The sequence below is a fragment of the Sus scrofa genome, chromosome 13, assembly GCF_054392235.1.
Source record: "Sus scrofa isolate SSC_HxYL_T2T_F1_AM1 chromosome 13, Sscrofa_HxYL_maternal_Yorkshire_Landrace_v2.0, whole genome shotgun sequence".
Classification (NCBI taxonomy): Eukaryota; Metazoa; Chordata; class Mammalia; order Artiodactyla; family Suidae; genus Sus; species Sus scrofa.
The window spans coordinates 33,025,967-33,043,416 of NC_139395.1; the positions used below are offsets into that span (position 1 = coordinate 33,025,967).

Here is a 17,450-nt window from a genome sequence, read left to right on the forward strand (position 1 = left end):
CAGCTCATCCTTAATGTGACAGAGTCAAAACATGATTGGATTTAGGGATTTAAAAAAAAAAAATAATTTGTGCTTGCAAACACTTGGAGTAACTCTGTTTACTTATTAACAGGTTTGAGGCAGAAAATAATACTTGATTCTTCATGCCTTTTTTTCCTGCTGTGTGGTACATTTCTGAAGCATTCTGGCTTGATTACATGTTGATAGCAACAGATCTATACTTAGCTTTCTCTCCACCCCCCCAACTGTAATTTTGAAAAATTTCAGATCTGTAAGAAAACTGAAAAAGTAATTCAGACCCGTGTAAATTTTGTAGATTGCATTTCAGTTTTCCAATTAACATTTTGCCACACTGACTGTATCTCCCTGTGGATGGGTGTGTACTTTATTTTTGTTCAATCACTATGACATTGAAGATAGGAATTCCCTAAATACTTTAATATGTACCTCCCAGGATCAAAAATACTTTTTTTGGTTTGTTTTTTGTTTGTTTGTTTGTTTTTGCCACATCTGTGGCATTTGAAAGTTTCCAGGCCAGGTATCAAACCTACACCATAGCAGCAACCAGACACCAGATCCTTAGTCATTGTAACACAAGGGAACGCCCAAAGATACTCATATGTAATTGCAATCCCTTTGTTACACTGAGGAAATTTAGCATCAATTCAGTACTATATAGCTAATTCAGCTCATAGTCACATTCCCAGTGTCCTTTTTTCCCCAAGACTGAACAATCAATCAGTCTTGATTGATTGTTCTTTTTATATATTGTTGGATTCGATTTGCAAATATTTTTTGAATAAGATATATGGATAATTTAATTTTTTGACTTACAGTGTTGTGTTAGTTTCAGGTGCACAGCAAATTGAATTAGTTGTACATGTACCTATATCCATTCTTTTTCCGCATGTAGGTTATTACAAAATATTGAGTAGAGTTCTCTGTGCTGTACAGTAGGTCCTTGTTAGTTATCTGTTCTCTGTCTAGTAGTATGTGTATGTTAATCCTATCCTCTTAAATTATCCCTCCCCTTAAAAAATTTCCTTTTATGTCCTGATAGATCCCAATGATGTCCTTTCTTTCCACCTTCTGTTCAGCGATTGGTCAGGATCAACAAATTGCATTTGGTTGGTTTCCATGTCTCTTTAGTCACCTTTAGACTAGGAATATGCTCAGTCTTTTCCTGTTTTAGGACACTGACATTTTAGGAGTTCAGGCCGTTTTCTTCTGGAATGTTCCATAGCCTGGCTTGCCTGTTTCCTCATGATGAGGTTCAGCAAGAATGCCATGTAGGTGGTTCTATGTTTCTGATCAGATCACATCGGGAGGCTCTTGGTAACTAGTGTTCCCAGAGCAGCTTTGCTAAGTGTGGTCACTTTGTTACAGGGGTATCTGCCAAATTTGTAAAACAGGGCCCCCTTCGCTTGTAACAAGTCTATAGGGACCTATTTTGAGACCACGTGAATGTACTTTTCCCCAGTAGGCTATCAGCCACGGATATTCTTCTTAATTACATTTGATGTGTTGTTGGAGGCAGCAGAGGGAAAAAGAAGTAGAAGGAAGGGTGTCCAGTCGGACCTTGGGAGAACCATCCCCGTTGTGCCTTTATTTGTATAGCTGCCAGAAATGAATGATGGGAGTGCTCTGTCTTTTCCAGATTGTTACACTCCATCTCTGCAAACAAAAGAAGCTTAGTTTAGCTCCTTGTCCCCCGTAGAGAGAGACCTCCAAAACAAATATTTGTGTGGGAATCAGTAGCCTGCAGTGATTACTGAGGGTCTGGGTGAGGTTATTGAAATGCCTGGTGTTTGCCCTGGTGGCACACACAAGACAAATGAGGCAGAATTCTGTTAGCTTGGTTACACGTTGGTTTTCACATTGAGTAAACAGAACAGAACAGGGACGTCCCACTTCAGCAGCCCCGGCTACATAAACAGCCTCTGCATTGTGATGGAGAAAAGGCAGCAGCATCTACACCTGACCTGAAGAGATTTGAACTTGGTAAATGAGAGGTTTGTAAAATTGATAACCAACAAAGACCTACTATATAGCACAGGGAACTGTACTCATTGTTTTGTAATAACCTGTAAGGGAAGAGAATCTGAAAATGAATTTGTGCGTGTGTGTGTGTGTGTATATATATATATATATATATAAAATATATTCAGAATATATGTGTATGTGTATATATATACCTGTTTTTGTTTCACAGATAAGTTCATTTTTGTCATATTTTAGGTTCCACATAGAAGTGAGGTCATATAGTATTTGCCTCTTTCTGACTTCACTTAGTGTGATAATTGCTCAGTCCATCCATGTTGCTGCAAGTGGAATGATTTCATTCTAAAAGTGGTTGAATAATATTCTGAAGACGTTAAAAAAAATTTTTTTTTAAGTTCCCATTGTGGCTCAGCGGTAATGAACCAAACTAGTATCTATGAGGGCTTAGATTCGATCCCTGGCCTCGCTCAGCAGGTTAAGAATCTGGCATTGCCATGAGCTGTGGCGTAGGTTGCAGACACAGCTCAGATTCCGAGTTGCTGTGGCATAGGCCAGCAGCTGCAGCTCTGATTCGACCCCTAGCCTGGGAGCTTCCATATGTCGAAGGTGCAGCCCTAAAAAGATAAAAAAAATTTTTTTTTTAATTTTATGGCCGCATCCATGGCATATGGAAGTTCCAGGACCAGGGGTTGAATCTGAGCCATAGCTGCGACCTACACCTATACCTCAGCTGCAGCAGTGCCAGAACTTTAACCCTTTGTGTCAGGCTGGGGATCAAACCGTCGCCTCTGCAGTGAGGCAGAGGCACTGCTGAGGCACTGCAGTCAGATTCTTAACTCACTGCGCCATGGCTGGAACTTCTGGAGACATTTTTGCTTCTCACAACTGGGAGTGTGCTGTTGACATCTACTGGGAAGAGGCAGGGGTGCTGCTAAAACATCCTAGAGTAACCAGGACACCACCCCTCAGCCCTGTCCTCTGTCATACACACATACTACCAACAGCAGAGGAATTTTAGATCCAAAATGTCAGTAGTACCAAAGTAGAAAAGCTCCTTTTTACAAGACAAGAGAGTTCTTTTATCAAAAAATGTTTGCAGTATATGAGTCACTGGGTGTTGCAAGACAATTAAGACATGGCCCTCAAAGCTGACCCTCTCCTTAGGAAAACAGACCAGTAGGCCCTCACAAAACTCCCGTAAATGCACTTTCTTATTGTACAAGCCACCTTAACTGTTGAAGGAAGATGGTGCAGCAGGCTATGAACAGGAGCATTCTTTGAGCTGGAGCTTACAGGATGAGTTGAGGGGAGGGTGGCAAAATCACTCACCTGTTCATACATTATCACTGACCCCTGCCAGGCTTCTAATTGTTTTCCCACTATCCTTTCTGTCTGCACCACTGGCAACCACACTTAGGGTTTAAATGTCAATCTTTAATTTTGCATATTTTCCCCTATAAAATATGTATAGTTGACTTGTGTGGTTATCTTAACTCAGTTGCCTTTGCATCAACTATCTCATTCATTTTCCTTTCCAGTTAGCTCTGTGCTTTTAAAACCAATTCATTTTGGCGTTCCCGTCGTGGCGCAATGGTTAACAAATCCGACTAGGAACCATGAGGTTGTGGGTTTGATCCCTGGCCTTGTTCAGTGGGTTAAGGATCCAGCATTGCCGTGAGCTGTGGTGTGGGTCGCAGACACGGCTCGGATCCCGAGTTGTTGTGGCTGTGGTGTAGGCCGGCGGCTGAAGCTCCAATTAGACTCCTAGCCTGGGAACCTCCATATGCCATGGGAGCAGCTCAAGAAAAGACAAAAAAAAAAAAAAAAAATTCATTTTTGAGTTGTGGCTCAGCAATTAACGAACCTGACTGGCATCTGTGAGCACACAGGTTCAATCCCTGGCCTCACTCAGTGGGTTAAGGATCTGGTGATGCCATGAGCTATGATGTAGACCACAGACATGGCTGGGATCCCAAGTTGCTGTGGCCCTGGAGTAGACTGGCGGCTCAGATTAGACCCCTAGCCTAGGAACCCCCATAGGGGTGGGTGCAGCCCTAAAAAGACAAAAAAACCCAAGAAACAATTCATTTTGCTTTGCACGCATCTGTTTAGTTGCTTGTAATTGCCGCAGAGTACTCCTTGGTGTGTGTATCAATTAGGCCTGGCAACAAACCACCCCCAACTTAGTGACTTGAAACAATAGTCACTCAGTATTTATGAGCCTGTGTGATTTGTTGAGTGGTTTGGCCATTCTGGCTCTGCTTGTCTCATCTGGCACCACTCATCCATCTGTGGGGCCGGTGGGGGCTGGATAGTTGAAGAGGGCTTTGGTCCATTGTGGCCTCCCCCATCAGGCTAGCCCAAGCTTGGTCACATAGAGGCAGGGCAGAAGTCCGACAGAGGGGCATGCCCCAGGCCTAGACTTGGAACTTGCACACAGCCGTTCCCACCATGTTCTGTTGGCTAAAACCAGTCCCAAGTTCAACCATATTCAGAGTGTGGGGAAATAGACTCTACCCCTTAAAGGAAGGAGCTGAAAAGTCACAGTGTAATGGGTGTGGTAATAGGGAGGTTAGTTGGAGCCATTGATGCAATTAGTCAGCCAGAGGGGGCACCCATCACCTTGACCTGTTTGGTCTCCCTGACGATAGCGGTCCGAGTTGCTTCCAACCCTGGATGCTGTGATAACCATCCAAGTATATATCACCTTCTCGGCCTGTGTGAGAATATGGGGGATGTATTCCCAGGAATCAGATTGCTGAGTTAGGCTTAGTTTGACTACCTGCAGACATTCTTCTAGATGCTGGCTGCAACCTCAGACCTACTGGCAGTGCTCAGGGTTCCTAAATTCCTGCACTGCAGCCAACTCTTAGCATGGTCCAACTCCTTACTGCAGGCTGGTTTAGTATGTGTAACATGATCCCTTAGCGCCATGATTGGTTTTGCATTTCTCTGCCTCTAGAGTTTGGACCTCTCTTCCTATTAGCCTCCTGGCTTCCTGAGCACAGACATGGAAGAGGGAGGCAGCATGGGGTAGATGGGTAGCTCAATCTGGAATAAGGAGATAAGGTCTGCATCAGGAGGTAAGGCAAAGAACTGAGGCTGGGACTTGGTGCTGAGGGCAATGGGCATCCTTGGCATGTAGGCAGAGCTTTTGCATGTAGGTTCTTGTTTTAGAGGGATTCTCTAGACAGTAGTATGACAATTGGAAGAGACAGATCCTTAATCATTAGCCTCTTTGGAAGCACCTGGTTTGGGCCAGCAGAGAAGTGATAAGGCCCTGAGGCGAGGCAGTAGAAATGGAGAGAAGAGGAAGAGTTGACCTGGCCTGGGAGCTGATTGGATGGGGAAGGCGAGGGAGGAGCAGGAGGCCAGGATATCTTGGTTTGTCTGGGCAGGTGGGGATATGGTGCTGGCACAAATTGTTGGGGAATGTGAGAACAACAGACCCTGGGGAGAAGAGGAGTCCCTTGGGGCAATGTCGAGGACACCTGCGTGTGTGGATGTGCAGCTTGTAAAGGAGCTGAAGTCCAAGGTGAGAATGTAGACATAGACAAGGGGAGGGGGTTTTCTCTACAGGGAAAAACAAATGTATAAACTCTTTATCTCTATCTTTGGATATATATATATATACACTCGAAAGAAAACAATTTGCAGAAAGGCTCCTTAGCACATACCTTGGCATCGCCACCACCAGGCCCTTCTCCGGAGCCTTGGAGTACTGGGTGGAATAGTGGAAATGGCCCTGATGTAGGACACAGGGAGGTGGGGCTCTGACTTTGTTCGTGACCTCACTGTTACTTTGCCTCTCTGTGCTTCGGCGTCCCCATCTACAGATTGATGCTAATCAGGGTACCTCCTTCAGAGTCATGGTGATGATTAAACAAGGATGCATATAAATCGTTAGAACACTGCCAGGCATATAATGTAGTAAGTGCTCAAAGTAAGTGTAACCTGCTATTAGATTTTTTTAAATTGAGGTATAGTTGATTTACAGGGTTGGGGTAGTTCCAAGTGTACAGCAGAATGATTCAGTTATATATGTGTGTGTGTATCTTTATATAAGAATCTTTTCTGAAACCTGCTGTTAGATTTGAATATGGGTTGATAGAAACAGTTGAGCTGAGTGAACTTTCTTTCTTTTTTTTTAAGGGCTGCATCCGTAGCATATGGAGCTTCCCAGGCTAGGAGTTGAATCAGAGGTATAGTGCCGGCCTATACCACAGCCATAGCAACTTGGGATCCGAGCCACATCTTCAACCTACACCACAGCTCACAGCAATGCTGGATCCTTAACCCACTGAGCAAGGCCAGGGATCAAACCTGTGTCCTCATGGATGCTAGTCAGATTCATTTCCACTGAGCCACGATGGGAACTCCAAGCTGAGTGAATTTTCACTCACTCTAGTGAATATTTTCATATATTATCTGCCAGATCCCACGGTGTCACCTTTAATGAAAGTAATGGGGTAACACCTCTTGGAGTCTAAGGTTCAAATCTGTTTCACAATTTGGGGTCCTGGCAGCCCCAGCAATTAGAGACACCTCTTCCTATTTTATTTTTTAAAATTGTATCGGAGTGGAGTTCCCATCATGGCTCAGTGGTTAACGAATCTAACTAGCAACCATGAGGTTGAGGGTTCGATCCCTGGCCTTGCTCAGTGGGTTAAGGATCTGGCGTTGCTGTAAGCTGTGGTGTAGGTCGCAGATGAGGCTAGTATCCCGCGTTGCTGTGGCTGTGGTGTAGGCCGGTGTCTACAGTTCCAATCCAACCCCTAGCCTGGGAACCTCCGTATGCTGTGGGAGCAGCCCTAGAAAAGGCCAAAAGACAAAAAAAAAAAAAAAAAAAGAAAGAAAGAAAAAAAAATTGTGTTGGAGTATAGTTGACTTACAATGTTGTATTAGTTTCATGTGTACAGTAAATGGATGAGTTATCCATATGCATGTATACATTCTTCTTTTCCATATATGTTATTACAGACTATTGAGATTTTTCTGTGCTATACAGTAGGTCCTTGTTAATTATCTATTTTGTATATAGTAAAGTATATGTTAATCCTAGCGTCCTAATTTATTCTTCCCCACGCATAAAACCAATTTCTTCATTTGCCCTCATGCTGGACTCCTGTGCCCACAAAATGTTCCAAACTTGGGACGTCTTGATGTATCTCATTTTTGCTCACTGAGAGCCCAGCAGTGTTTTCAGTGATTTCTCAATTCTAGCCAAGCCTTCGGTCTCTCAGGAAGGCCAGTGGATGCTCAGATCCTGTGCTAGCCTTGTCTGTGTTCTCTGGGCTTCGTGATTTCCCAAGTCCAGTCAGCGACTGCGAGCCTTGAACAGTGGTGCCTGGATACTGTGTCCCTCCTTGCACTGGTGATGGAAGAGTTTGTTGCATCTGGTGACTGTGTGTAGCCACCCTTGGCCATGCTTGGTTGGCCTGCTTCCTGCAGGATATTTTAGGATTCTCATGTCCTGTCTGTTTTGCTGGCTCAGTCTTTAGGAAGAAGGAAGCAAACGAAAGACATCGCAAGATAGGACTAAACAAAAGCAGAGGAGGAAATTCACCCTCTAATGTTTGCCATATAAATTGCACGTGGAAAAGGAGCAGTGGCGTTATGGATGATTTTCTAAATTTTGTGGGTTTTTATCCTCAATAACTCAAATATTCCAAAGCTACTCTGGCTTTGAAGAAGCCACACTGGTACCCTTCTGCAGGGGAGGGTTTGGGAGGCGGCCTCGCTGAAGGAAGGCCCATCAGAGCTCCATTGTGGGTGGTATGGAACAGAGGCATCTTGCCGTACTCTGAGGCTGCAGCTTGGATTCAGAGTCCAGCTGTGGTTTAGCTTTAATAAAAAGTATCCCTGAGCTGCAGATCCCCTGTCTGACATGCTTTAGGAATCTCTCATTTCAGTGAATTACAACCTTTTTTTTTTTTTTTTTTTTTTTTTTTTTCCCTTTTGGCTGCACGTGCGGCATGCCAAAGTTCCTGGGCCAGGGATTGAACTCATATCACAGCGGTAACCCAAGCCACAGAGATGACAATGCCAGATACTAAATCTGCTGAGTCACCAGGGGGACTCTAGTAAATTACATCTTAATAGGGAGTCTTGTCCTTGCCTGTGAAGTGCCCTGGAGGAAGAAACAAGCAAATAGGTGAGACTTAAAAGCCCTTCACTGTTTTTGGCCAGTTGTATTTTCCTGCAACACAAGGGAGAAATCACACTGCTGAGTGCAGCACTGCAAGTGTGTGTGTGTGTGTGTGTTTCCTCCTGGGAACCTGAGAATTTCACTGCCAGAATTATCCGTTTGTCATCAGCTCTGGGTGCAGACTTTGACTAGGTGCTAGCTGTGCCTCTGAACCTCTGCACAAACCATTTAGGAAACACCTGACTTGAAGGCAAGTCCTGCTTAGGGAGAGTGTGGGTATGGAGAGTAAGATTAAAATTTTTTCTTAATATCTGTGTCTGGTTTTTTTCTTTCCATTTTCAGTAAAGATGGAGAATTTTCTAGAATGGGCCTTGCTGGTCTGATTGAGGCATTGCCGATTGAAGCCTCTTACACAGATTTTGAATGGTGTGTTCTAGTGATCAGAGCTTAACGGTTCAGTAAGTGCTGAATTGTACCACATCTGACCCATTTCTCTGTCCCCACTTGCTGACTTTGGAGCCTTGCAGTGAGCCTTTTGTTATCCATTTGGTAGGTAAACAAAGCTAAGCCAACACCCTGTTTTCAAAACTTTACAGTTTAGGGAAGAAGAGATGTGGACACTGACCATAAGCTAGAAGGCAGGGGGAAGAAGGTGCTAGAATAAAGGTGTTACTGGGTAGGTGGCTCCCCGCAGTGGGGTCCCTGGGATGTCACCTTTGAAGTACAAGGGGGTTCCTGGCTGAGTAACTTTGGAAAAGGGCAGGTTAGACAAGGTCGATTTATTACTGTGAGGCCCTTTGGAGGCTTTAATACACTACATTTTTGAGAGTAGCATATTAAGTCTGTCCTTTCCCAGATGAATTTGACATTGACCCTGTTTTCATGGACTATCCCTGAGAACATACTTTGAAAAATGTGACTTAGGGAACAGGTGGCATATTTTTTGGTGGCTTATGGTGTTAGGCACTAATTCCTGAGTTATCTGTAGTTGACAACTTATACCTTATTCCTTTTAAGAAAACCAGGAGTTCCCTGGTGGGTTAAGGATCTGGCGTTGTTACTGCTGTGGCTTGGGTCACTGCTGTGGCATGGGTTTGATCCCTGGCCTGGAAATTTCTGAATACTGCAAGCATGTCCAGAAAGAAAAAGAAGCCCAAATTCCTCTGCTTTTTATAATTTATTTTTTATTTTTTGGCTACACCCTTGGCATATGGAAGTTCCTGGGCCAGCAATCAAACCACACCACAGCAGTGAGCCAAGCTGCTGCAGTGGCAAGGCCAGATCCTTAACCTGCTGTGCCACGAGAGAACTCTGTCTCCCCCTTTTTTTATTAAATGAATTAGCTCTCTTTTGAGAAACTCTTGACATTCTTTGCAATAACTAGATATCCTCTGAAAAGTTCCAAAAGGAAACTGCTGAAATCTAAAATTTTACTCAGTCACTTTCTGTAATTCCACCTTTTTTACTTGTGAGGGTCCATCCGCTGGATAAGCAGATTTGATGAGGTTTTGGCCATTGTCTTTTTTTAAAAAATGCCTCTGAGATTAAGTCAGACTTTTCCAGATGCCCAGTGTTTACAGATTGGGTCTCAAGCCTTGACAGATGGGTGACTTTTCAGAGCAGCTTAGAAGCCAGTTGACATAAGTCATGACAAGAATGTGACCTTTATTGTTAGAAGGTTTGTGGCTAGATGTGCAGAGCCTTATAAAGACTCAATGAGCTCATCTGTGAGCTACATGCTTCCTGAATATGAAACAAAAGCTGAACATAAAAGTGCGTGCTTGCTAGTTTTTGATTGTGTTTTCCTGAATAGCATCAGTTTCAATGGAGGCTGAAGATGTATTTGAGGGGGATGATGTGTGGGGATGAGGTGGGAAGGAGAGTTGAATGACTTGAATTGAAAACTTAATTTTTCAGTTCAGTTTTTAGAAACTGGTTGGCTATGTGGCAAGAGTCCTCTCAGCACCAAGTTGGTTTTTTTGCTGTTGTTTTTTGGGGTTTTTTTTGCCGTAAGACATAGAATGTATGAACTGCTGTGCTCTTTTTTTTTATGTGAAATGTTTTCCATTTATAAATATTTGAGGGCTCCACACTTAGCTCAAATCCGACTGGTTATGAGCCCAGATTTGGAATTCTTTTCACCAATACAGTAGATATTTTCCTTTAATAAGAAAATGCTTTTGTGTGTAATTTATTCCCCAGCATGCAAGATAAGCCAGTGTTTAAAAACAGAACACCAGACTGACATGTTACTGTGAGGGAACTGAATGTTGGGAAGTGGCCTGGGATCTGAATTTGTAAGTTTTCTAACCCCCAGAGCTGGTGTGCAGACAGGCAGTGGAGGGAGAAATGGAAGGCCCTTGACGTCAGCTGTCACTCCCAAGCTTTGTGACCCCCGAACATCCCTCAGTCTGGGCCTCTCTCCTCATCTGAACTGAGGCTGGTGATGCCTTTGGCCTCGTGGGGTTGTCAGTTGGCTTAATGGGTTGAGGATCTGTGTTATCACTGACGTGATGTGGGTTTGATCCCTGGCCCAGGAATATCTGAGTGCCAAGAGTGTGGCCAAAAAAAAAAAAAAAAAGCTGCTTAAGGACTAAGTGTGTAGATCCATGGAAAGGGCTCGCTTGGCCCTTAGGGATGCTCAGTAAATGTTAGTTTATTTTTTTTCTGTAAGGACTTAAAACATAGATTAAACAGTAAGTATGGACAATTGTGATTACTTCGCTAAAGTAAATTCTTCCCGTCTGGCTTGGTCCCTCTCACTTGAAATGACATTTGGTAGGAAAATAAACATTTGTGTTGAAGGAAAGACTTAGCACTAAAGGGAAGGAAGCAGATGATCGTAACTTAGTCCGGGTTTTATTTTTTAATTCATATATTGTCGGTGGCAAAGTAAATAAGAGTAAGTGAAAGTCTGACCTTTATGAAGGACAGTTTAACAGCTGGTAGCATAAAGACAGCTGAGGGTGCTCTTTGACTCAGTGGTTGCTCTGCTGTGCAAACTTTGCTTACAGTGAACTTGAACACACACAAAATGGTATTTGTAAAAGGTGAATTTTTTTTTTTTTGTCTTTTTGCCTTTTTCTAGGGCCGTTCCCGATGCATATGGGGGTTCCTAGGCTAGGAGCTGTAGCGGCCGGCCTACACCACAGCCACAGCAACGCCAGATCCAAGCTGCGTCTGTGACCTACACCACAGCTCACAGCAATGCTGGATCCTTAACTCACTGAGCAAGGCCAGGGATCAAACCCACAACCTCATGGTTCCTAGTCAGATTCGTTAACCACTGAACCACTACGGGAACTCCCTTTTCTTTTCTTTTCTTTTTTTTTTTTTTTTTTGCAGCACTGTTTGCAAAGCAGGAAACCGGAAACAACCCCACATGTCTACCAGTAGGGAACTAGTAGAGAGTCTATACTCTGGAACGTGGTTTAACAGTTTAATGAGAAATAACGATGCTTTCTAAGTTCTTAGGAAAGACCTCCAAAACGAATTGTCAGGACTGGAGGGAGAAGAAGTGGAGGGGAAGGGGGAGAGTTAAGTATAGTTTTGAAAAGATGCACAAGAAACTTATAATAATGTTAGCCTCTGAGTGGAGGGAGGAAAGGAAAGTTGTAACAAGAGAAACCCAAAAGGGACCTGGTGACAGGGAGATGCCTCACCGTCTAACTTCTTACACTTTTCTATTTCTGAGCCAGGTCAGTGTCTTACCTATTTGATGAATCAAAATAATTGGAGGGAGTTCCCTGATGGCCTAATGATTAAGGATTTGTTGCTATCACTGCTGTGGCGCAGGTTCAAGCCCTAGCCCAAGAACTTCCAAATGCCATGAGCATGGTCCAAAAACAACAACAACAAAAAAATCAAAAATCAGAGGGAATTTCCACCCAACCTTCCTCTTTCGATGAAGGTGACGGCAAGCTATCACTGTAATAGTGCTGAGCACCTAGGAGTTTCTCTCTGTGTGATTTTATTTTATTTTTCATTAGGGGAAATTTCAAACTGAGTGTAATAAACTATCTACCAGCTGCCCAGCTTCAGTTGTTATTAATTTACAGTCAATATTGCTTCATCTATATTCCCACCCACTCTTCCTCCAGGAAGATTTTGAAGGAAATGTCATTTCATCCATAAATACTTTAGCAAGTAGTTTTAAAAGATAGGAATTATTTTAAAATATTTGTTGAAAGTATTATATTTTAAAATAGAAAAATTATTTTTAAAATTTATTTTTTTTAATTTTAATTTTATTTTTTTTGTCTTTTGTCTTTTTTTTTTTTGTTGTTGTTGTTGCTATTTCTTGGGCCGCTCCCGCGGCATATGGAGGTTCCCAGGCTAGGGGTCCAATCGGAGCTGTAGCCACCGGCCTACGCCAGAGCCACAGCAACTCGGGATCCGAGCCGCGTCTGCAACCTACACCACAGCTCACGGCAACGCCGGATCGTTAACCCACTGAGCAAGGGCAGGGACCGAACCCACAACCTCATGGTTCCTAGTCGGATTCGTTAACCACTGCGCCACGACGGGAACTCCTAAAATTTATTTTTGGCCACGCTCATGGCATGTAGAAGTTCCAGGGCAAAGGATTGAACTGTGCCACAGCATCAACTCAGGCTGCCTAAAATAAAAAAAAATAAATAAAGTCAACTTTTTAATACTCTCCACCAGACCCACCCCCCAATCACAATACTGTCCCACTTGAAAATTGACCGTGCTGTGTTATTGTTCAAGATGCTAATTTTCTGTCCATACTTTTAGAGGTTTCACCACTTTGTTCATTGCTTCACCTTGCTTTTAATTTTTTTTTTAATTAAAAAAAATTTATTTTTTGGCTGTACTGGCAGCATGCAAAAGTTCCCTGGCCAGGGACTGAACCTGAGCCACAGCAGTGACCCAAGCTCCAGGAGTGACAATGCCAGATCCTTAACCAATAGGCCCCCAGGGAACAATTCACCTTGCTTTTTAGATGCTCTCTAGAGAGTTCCTTCCAGCATTTCCTGTATGTTATTCTCCCGTGGACAGTCTACTGACTTCCATTCTGTGAACCTGTAGTTAATGATACAGTTACACGTATGGGTGGTTTCATTGTTTCATTTAACACTCACTCTAATAAGATGAGAAGCATAAAAGGCAACAAAATATTCAGATATTTGTGCAAACTAGCTCTGCTGAGAAGGCAGGCATAACAGAGCTGTCAAAACCACCCTGCAAAAAAAAACAACTCTTGGTGGAAATAGTGGTTTGTCAGCTAATGTCAGGACTTAACATAAAAGGCTTTGGGAGTTGCAATCAGTAATGTGCAAAGAGTGAACTTGAAAGTTGAGGCCCCTGAGGACTTCCTCCTGTAGGCACGCTCAGCTCCTCTCTGCTCTGAGCAGCTGTGTCAAAAGGGAGTACCAAGAGAAACTTCTGCTTCTGACTAGAGATCTGGGAGTCTATGAAATCTAAACTGACGCCAAAGAATGCCCCTTGATCAGATCCTTAGTAAGCTCCCCTTGTACATCTGAAATAGAATCAGATTTAAGAGAAATGAAAATGTATGCTCACACAAAAGCTTGTATGTGAATCATAAAAGCCAAAAAGTAGAAACAACCCAAATGTCCATCCACTGATAAACAGACAAACAATACATGGTGTGTCTTACAACAGAATGTTAGTCAGCCATTGAAAAGAATGTATGCTGTTAGGAGTTCTCTTCCAGCACAATAGGTCAAGGATCTGGCATTGTCACTGCAGAGGCTCAGATTGCTGCCACAGCATGGGTTTGATCCCTGGCCTGAGAACTTCCACATGCCGTGGGCATGGCCAAAAAAAGAAAAAAAAAAAAAAAGAAAGAGTACATCCTGCTAGCACGATACAACAAGAAAGTCAGAAACAAAAAGCTGCATGTTGCATGAGTCCATTTATATCGAATGTCCAGAATAGGGGGACCTATAGACAGCATTTTAGTGGTCACTCAGGGCAGAGGATGGCGAAGATGGGAGGAAATAGGGAGGGACTGATAGTGAGGAAGGGGCTTCTTAGGGTGATGGAAATGTTCCAAAATGGTGCTGACAGTTATACAATTCTGTGAATACACTAAAATGCATTGAATTGTACATATTTATTTTTTTCTTTTTACAGCCACACCTGTGGCCTGTGGAAGTTCCTGGACTGAAAGTCGAATCAGAGCTGTAGCCACAGGTTTACGCCACAGCCACAGTAAAACCAGATCTGAGCTGCATCTGCAACCTACACTATGTAGCTTGCAGCAATGCTGGATCCTTAACTCACTGAATGAGGCCAGGGATTGAACCTGTTTCCTCAGAGAGATGACCTCAGGTTCTTAATCTGCTGAGCCATGATGGGAACTCCAAATTGTATGCTTTAAATGGGTAGGTTTCAGAGTGTGTAAATTACATCTCAATAAAGCTTTTTTTTTTGGCCATGCCCTTGATATGTGGAAGTTCCTGGGCCAGGGATCGAACCTGTGCCACACCTGTGACAATGCCAGATGCTTAACCTACTGTATCACAAGGGAAATCCAATAAAACTGTTATATAAAAAACAAGATTGGAGTTCCTGTTGTGGTGCAGTAGAAACGAATCTGACTAGGAACCATGAGGTTGCAGTTTCGATCCCTGGCCTCAATCAAATGGGTTCAGGATCTGGCATTGCTGTGAGCTGTGGTGTAGCTCACAGATGTGGCTCAGATCCTGTGTTGCTGTGGCTGTGGTGTAGGCCGGCAGCTGTAGCTCCAATTGGACCCCTCGCCTGGGAACTTCCATATGCCGCAAGTGTGGCCCTGAAAAGCAAAAAAAAAAAAAAAAAAAAAAAGATGAGGTTAACTTACTATTCCTCAAGGTGTACCTGGAATCTCTTCCTTGGTTTTTGTCCTGGTCTTGGGGTATACTGTAGCCCTGGGGTGGGGGTGTGGTAGGTGAGATGAGGGAAGAAGGTGTGGTTTCCTTTCACCTCTGAAACTCCTTATAAACTTGGTTTCTCTCCCCCTGAAATTACTGGAAAACAGAAATGACTTTCTTTGAACCTGTGATCATATTTTACTTCCCACTCTCCATTTGGAGTTAGGACAGTTGTTCCTTTAGTAGATTAAGGCTTCCTTCCTTCTTGATAACCACCCCCCAACTTATTATAAAGCATGGTTGTACTTCTTGGGCAACAGCTGGTGACTTTCCTTTTCTGGAGTTTTCCTGTGTTGGCAGCTGCTTTGGTCTTCAAAAATCAGTGCTGGTATTGGCTCAAGTCCAACCCTTTCATTTATATGCCCAACAAGGAGACAGTGTTTAAAAACCACACCCAATCAGAGGTGTGAAGCTGGTGAAAGAACATGTTTCCGAGGGAAATGTGGCACTATTTAAACGGCATCAGGGACCTAAGGTGAGGCTGGGGTCATACACCAGCTTTCAGTTGGCAAGCTGCTGAAAATAGAAAATTATATGGGGAAGAGGGAGGAACACAGTCGGTGAAAGTGTGTGTGCACGCACCCTGACCTTGCAGGTCCCTCCTGGATGCAGAGGGAGGGGCACGTCCTGCTGTCCTTAGGGCCAGAGCAGCGTCCTTCCTGGACAGGGAGCACACACACCCCACCCCCCATAGTATCCCAAATAGCTTTAGATATGAAGGGAAATCCTGGCTGAAATCTGCTCCCTCAGGAGCAGGCAGACTACAGCCTGGGGGCCAAATCTGTCCTGCTGGCTGTTTGCAAGAGTCTAGTTCCAACACAACCACACCCATTTTTTTTCTTGTTGGCTTCTTCCAGGCCTCAACCACAGGGATGAGTGATGGCAACTGTCTGTCCTGAAAAGCCTAAAATATTTACTCTCTGGCCCTTTATAGAAGAAGTTTGCCAACTTTCGTGCTTAGTGATCAAATTCCCTTCACATGGGAGTCCTGGAAAGGCCTGTATTTGTGCTACTTGGAAAACTGAGCCCAGTGTGTAGTTGAGAGGCAAAACCATAGGTCCCAGAGTGTACAGCTAGGGGTTCAAGAACCCAAGTTAGTAAGCAGTCAATTCAGATTATTCTGCACATCATATTAGTTCTGTATTAATCAGTTTTTTTAAAAATAACCAAATCTATTTTATTTTATTTTGCACTTTCAGACATTTGGATTTATTTTTTTTAATTTTTTGTGATTTTTATTTTTTCCATTATAGCTGGTTTACAGTGTTCTGTCAGTTTTCTACTGCACAGCCAAGGTGACCCAGTCACACATACATGTATACATTCTTTTTTCGTCACATTATCATGCTCATTAACAGGTGACCAGACATAGTTCCCAGTGCTGTACAGCAGGATCTCATTGCTTATCCATTCCAAAGGTAATAGTTTGCATCTGTTAACCCCAAATTCCCAGTCCATCCCACTTCCCTCCCCCTTGGCAACTACAAGTCTGTTCTCTATGTCCATGATAATCAGTTGGTTGTTTCATTCCCCCCCCCCCCATTACTGTTATCAGGAAGGTAGTTATATGGTCATCTTTGAACTTTTTTTTTTTTTTTTTTTTTTGTCTTTTTAGGGCTGCAACCTGGGTATATGGAGGTTCCCAGGCTAGGGGTCTAATCGGAGCTGTAGCCCCCGGCCTACACCACAGCCACAACACCAGATCCGAGCGCGTCTGCAACCTACACCACAGCTCATGGCAACGCTGGATCCTTAACCCACTGAGCAAGGCCAGGGATCGAACCTGCAACCTCATCGTTCCTAGTCGGATTCGTTTCCGCTGCACCACAATGGGAACTCTTCAACTATTTTTTTTTTTTTAATTTTTCAATTATTCTTTCGCTTACCAGGAGCATTTAGAGTTGGTGAGGAGCTGGTATGAAGATAATTTACATTTTGCATGACACTGAGTTCAGTATTTTCCCCACTAGGGTTTTAACCTCCTCAGTGATTGGTAACCCAGGTAGCTTCCTTGCAGGGCCACTCTTAATACTCTTCTGTCCACAACATTTGTTGAGTTCTTTGCTCATAGGGTTTCTAGGAATTTCCTTCTCTCTACAAATAGTGGCAGTAGAAACAGCCATGCTCACTTAATGCAGTAACCTTGCCCCAAACCAGCCATGGCCACAGTTGGGTGGTGCAAGAGGGCAGGTGACCCAAGCTGGGCCCATCATGGTGTCCCCAGGAAGTTTGACTTGAGACCGAGTTTCTTAGTCTCTCCCTAAGTGACTATAGAACTGAAACTGGTGGTGTGGGTGGCCTTTTTCTCCCACATGGCTGGGATCCCAAGAAATGCAGAGGCAGAGACAGCAGAGGGAGCTTCTTGTATTCCCCATGGCATCTGGGTAGATCTTGGTTCC

General features: G+C 43.6%; 1 protein-coding gene across 2 annotated transcripts in view; it reads left to right on the forward strand.

Moving 5' to 3' along the window:
• The window catches only part of CMTM8 (CKLF like MARVEL transmembrane domain containing 8), a 106,894-nt gene that overhangs the window by 53,174 nt on the left and 36,270 nt on the right, over positions 1-17,450 (forward strand). The gene's annotated exons all lie outside the window — the stretch shown is intronic.